Here is a 6,000-nt window from a genome sequence, read left to right as displayed (position 1 = left end):
CCTTTTCTAAAATAGTATAAATGTTGCACGTTTTGGTGCAAGCTGGGGACAAAATATTCAGATTTTTGAAAATTGGAAATGTAAAATTACTCATCATTATGTCATAGGATACTTTCATTATGAATGCATGTACAAACGTCAGTGGGGTGGTTGTTAATTACAGGTAGCTTAATTGCGCCGAGAGTAGTGTTATCTCGACGTTCACGAAGTTTTTATTTTGACAGAGAGCCATTTATACGACACAAATGTATCTGAATTGTTTCGGATCTATGAGTAACAACAGCGAGAAGAATAAATAAACCCAATCAGGGCGAAATGAACAAAAACATGATAACTGTGTACCCCTGGAGTCGTGCACTGTTCTACGTTTTCTTCTATATCGAAATATCACTTGAGTAATTTATCTCAAATCTTGGAATAAGAATGTTTGAGTGATGTGCCTCAATTAAACATCTCAAAAAAAGTAACTAACCCCCCTTAAATAATGTCCATTATTAAAAAACGGGCTATTGTATTACAAATCTGTAAAATGCGTTGGAAGCAGAATTTATTTCTGCACATTTTGACACCTCATTTGATACGATAGCCCAGAAAACAATAAAATACCGGTCAATTTAATGTAGTGAGGTCCAGATTTGAAAGTTGCACTTACATACAAATTTTTACAATACAAAAACACTCAGATATCATTACACAGATTTCCTTCCATTACACTGAATGCAAAATCAATAGAATTTACTGCAACTTTCAAATCTTGGGCTACATTGATTTAAATGTGAACCGTGACGTCAATATTAAGTCAATTGCTAGGTGTCAAAATGTGCAGAAATAAATTCTGCTTCCAACGCATTTTATAGATTTGTAATACAATCACCCGTTTTTTAATAATGGTCATTATTTAAGGGGGGTTAGTTACTTTTTTTGAGATGTTTATAATTGGTCTCAATGTAAGGTACAGAACACAATACAATCTGACCACAATGTTGTCACGCAGCAACGTTTGAAGAGTATTTTTCTTAGACATGAGAACACATCAGACACATCGAATTTCATTCTGAATACGAGGAATGTCCTTCTGATATCAAATAATTTAGATATTTTTTTTAATTCGCGATATAATGCAAACTAGATCTGAGTAGAGATATGAAACATAGTCAGGCAGTGCACTGTGTAACATGTGCCACGACAACCGTTTAATGACCCTTGACCCCTTATCTGTGACTCTTACCGACCAATGTAGAATTGCATGACCAAACCATGCATGTCATTATCCCATGTTGCTAATTAGCTAATTTACATAACTTGAGACTTAATTTGCCACATTTTGGTACCAAAGTCGACATACTTTGGACAATGTTTGACATTTTTAAAGATTTTGCCTGGAAATGACCCTTTAATGACCTTTGTCCCCAAATCTGTGAATACTAGACATTTTGGTACCAAGGTCGATATACTTTGAACAATGTTTGACAGTTTTAAAGATTTTGACGGAAATTACCATTTAAGGACCTTTGACCCCAAATCTGTGAACACCCTAATGACACAGCGTAACAACAATGCACATGTGCATGTGGCGATGGCGTCTATGTGCGGTATTGCTTGTGGGAGAAGCAGATTGATAGAAGAAAGAAGAAGAAATCAATCAAAAACAATACAAAATTTATGGCAAATTATTAAAATTTGAATAGGCTATTAGTATTTGAATAGGTTACTAGTATTAGTACTAGTGCTCGGTGATGAGTAGGCCCTAAATAGCAGTCCAGACTGATCTAGATTAGCATTAAAATCTAGATTCCCTCGTGTTCTCATCGTCATTCAACCTTTTTTTTTGTTTTTGTGCTGAGTTTTTGGAATTTATCGTGGGTGTTTAATTGAGGGAAAAAACTTTTACACGGATTATGATGTGAAAGTAATTAGGCTATTGTAAACAGTAAATATGATGACTGGGGTTGTGTCAAAAGCGAATCATATTGCTGCATCTGCAGCGGCAATAGGCTAATATATGCTTACGAATATTTTGTATTTTATAAACAAGTTCGGAATAGAATATTGTTCCGCCGCACTGTTATTCCAAGAAAGCCACGTGTCGTATGTTTTCATGCTTTTGAAATCGACTAATAATATGATTTCTAATATACAGATGTGATTTTCAATCTCCAATTATCAAAATGTTTGGTTAAATGTTTTTTCTCCCTTCCTCCAGTTCCAAGCACAGGGAATTAAAAAAAATGTTTGGTTAATAAAAGTCCAGAAAATCAAGCTTTTTTCCCTTTTTCAAATCTCTTGCAATTAGTTCCAAGTAAAATCTTTTTCTTGTGGTCAGAGGGCACTTTTCAGTTTCATTTTTTTACAGAGGACCACTCTGCCCCCCCCTTGTTGGCTATACTAATGTGCAAGCAAGGGTCAAATCATCTTGCGTTTATTCTTGAAGCACAAGAGCTCTATTTTTATTCATGTTATTTGTTGTTAATTAATGTAGGGCCTATATGATTTTGCAACGGGAGAAAGGATTTTGTGAAAGAAAATATAAATGTAGGCCTATATGTATGAGATTAGAACTTAGTAAAAGTTTAACTTCTTTTCAAAATTACTTTGGTTTGATTTGTGCAATATCTGTACCAAAATTGCATTCTTTTGTGCAATATTGGTCTAATTAAAGGCCTATTCACTGATCCCAGCAAAGGCTATTAAATTAAACTATTTTTTTTATAAACTGTCAGTATTTTTTGAAATAAAATTTGGCAAAAAAACAAACAAAGAAAACAGCAGTATTAATAAAGTTGATGTCCCATACAAAGGTGCAAAATCTTAATTTTGACGATTTTACTATCATCCGGATGAGCAAATCACTGAATGGGCCTTTAATTGAAATCCTGTGAACCCGGGAGAAGTTAAGTGTCAATTTTGAAAGTGAAAGTTTGGAACCATCAGCTCTATGGCATGTAATCAAAACAGGATCTAGGTTACTAACGTAAACATTGATGTCAATAAAACGTTAAATTCTGCCTTAGTACTAGAACTGATGATAACTGCCAAAAATTGGGGGGTTTTTCGGCTCAAATTTTGATGGACAAGGTAACAAAATGTAAGTAAAATATTTTTTATTAATTTTTAAAAACTAGTTGCCGTATATTCGTTTTTTGCTTTCTTTTTTTTTTTAATTTTGATCAAATCCACCAAAATTATTTGACATTTGGGCGAAAATCAGGCTTTTTTATGATTTGTTTTTGCAAAATTTAGTGTTTTTCAACAAATTTTGGTAAAAATTTCTCAAAGTCAGTCAAAATTCAAAATTAAAAAAAACAAACAAACAAACAAACAAACGGTTCCTAGATAACCTATAATAGTTTTCTAAAATTAATCATTTTTCTTTTACTCAACAATTTTATGTTACGTTGTCCAAAAAACAATGGGGTCAAAAATCCCGTTTTTTTATTTTCTCCAAAACGGGAGCATTTTTGCCAAAATTTGACCTTACAGATGGATTTGTCAAGTCTTTAACAATAACATTCTAAATGTAGTACTTTAAACGAACAATTTAACAATTAGTAGGCCTAAAAGTTTCCATAATTCCAGGGTTAATGAATTGGATCTGATCTTATAGGTCCATTCATTCACAAATACTTTGTGTGCTTTTGTCCAAATATTGACTAATATTAAGGGGGTACTACACCCCTGCCCAATTTTGTGCCTATTATTGCATTTTTCTCAAAAATTATAGCGCATTGGTGACAAGTAAGATATGTATATTATAGGGGCAAGGACTACAACTACTGCACTGGGCATTTTATTTCAGCACAGACAACAGTTGTGGAGTTACAGTCAAAAATGAGGGAAAACCAATATTTGATCAATAAATCAATAACTACTTGCCCTGAGTTCCTGAATTTTCAGTGTAGTAGTTGTAGTCCTTGCCCCTTCAATATACATATCTTACCTGTCACCAATGTGCTATAATTTTTGATAAAAATGCAAAAATAGGCACAAATTTGGCCAGGGGTGTCGTACCCCCTTAAACTGATTAAACTGGTTAAAAATGTATATATTTGTGTGATTTGTCCCGGGATTTGGTGACAGATCACTTTTGCTGTTATATTATTTATCCAATAAGTGTGAGATAGGCTATATAGTTATTAAGATGTTATCTCATTATGACTTCCTATTGCCAATGATTATTGGGGTTATTGGTAGACATACTTTTAAAGGCCTACTCAGTGATTTCAGAGAAGGTGTAAACAAATTTAAATTGTTTATAAGGTATCCGTTTATAAATTGCCTAAGAGTTAAGGATAAGTCATTAAAATTGTCATTAGGTATTTTGCTATGAACAAATTTGGCAAAAAAAACCACCCAAAAAACGAGGGAAACAGCAGTATTGACAAAGTTGAAGCCCCATTCAAATAAGTTGAGCAAATCGCTGAATATGCCTTTAAAACGAGGGATATTTAACCTAACATGCATAATTTTAATATGTTTTTGACAGATGCTTGAATTAAAATTGATATATTTAAGGGAACGGATAGCAACGTTTACACAGTATTTTTGTGGGACATGAGAGCACATTAGACATATCGAATTGCATTCTGAATACGAGGAATGTCCTGCTGATATCATATAATTGTTGGGTTTTTTTAATTGGCGATATAATACAAATTGTATGGCAAATTATTATATATTTTTGATATTTTTGATATTTAACAGTCCTCGAAGTAAACTTAATAAATCGAATGAAATGCACTCTAAATACATATCATTAGATTTAACAAGTATTATTTTTCAGGTGACTAACTTTGGAATTAAAAGTGCTCAAACCCATTACAGGTTAGCGTAGAAACAAATTCAAAGTATAGACCTCTGGAAAAAGCTGTGAAACTGGTAGTAACGGTTGCCTTTTCCAAAATATATCAATTTATAATAATTTACCATAAAATTTGATTATATCACGAATTAAAAAAACTCAAAATTATTTGATATCAGAAGGACATCCTCTCGTATTCAGGATGCAATTCGATATGTCTGATGTGCTCTCAGGTCCCACATAAAATACAATACTGAGAAAATATGTGATTAATTTTCTTGATTGCACAATATAATTCTACAGGCCCTACATTAATTTGGTAACACCCTTTTAATAATATTATATACTTTTATTGATTTTATGTGAATTTAGAAACGTGTGAGCGCTGTGGATTTTCTCTAGAAACAAGGGAAATATCCTTAATTTACCATCAAATCAAATATGCCCACTTGTTATCAGTGAAACTCACTGAATTGCTACTCCAATGTAAACATAACGCATCCGAAATAATTATATATATTACTCTTGTTCAATGTAATAGATGACAATTGAATTACATGATGTTGAAAGGAAACCACCCAACAAACAAAAAACGTTTTTAAAACGTTTTAAACGGGTTATATTTTGGGTTTGGGTTTTGGTAAAAACGTTTTAATAACATTAAATGTCGGGTTGTATATAAAGGTCATAAAAACGATTTTGAAACGTTTCACATGAAAACACTCTATAGGCCTAACAACATTTAAAATGTCAAAATGTTATTGCAAAATATTTTTAGCCAAATATTTTGTTAAGACTTAAATAATATTATGTTAAGAATATTTTGAAGTAAGTTTTCAAAAAATGTTATAGGCCTTTAAGGGATGTGGAATGAGCGTTTTGAGCGTTTCGACAGTATTTTTTGTGGGACATGAGAGCACATCAGACACATCGAATTGCATTCTGAATACGAAGAATGTCTTTCTGATATCAAATAATTTTCATTTTTGAAATTCACGATATAATACAAATTTTATGACAAATTATTAAAATTTGATATTTTCACATTTTGATATATAACAGTCCTCGAAGTAAATTTTATAAATCTAATGATAGATTCGTAAAGTGTATGTAGCTGGGAGGAAAAGCCGACGATCAATTTAAAATTTTGACCTTTCATATTGAAGATATGGATTTTTTTCCCAAAAAGACCTAATATTTTT

This window comes from Amphiura filiformis, chromosome 9 (genome assembly GCF_039555335.1).
Source record: "Amphiura filiformis chromosome 9, Afil_fr2py, whole genome shotgun sequence".
Lineage (NCBI taxonomy): Eukaryota > Metazoa > Echinodermata > Ophiuroidea > Amphilepidida > Amphiuridae > Amphiura > Amphiura filiformis.
The sequence above is the reverse complement of the archived record's forward strand: the minus strand, read 5'-3'. Positions refer to the sequence as shown.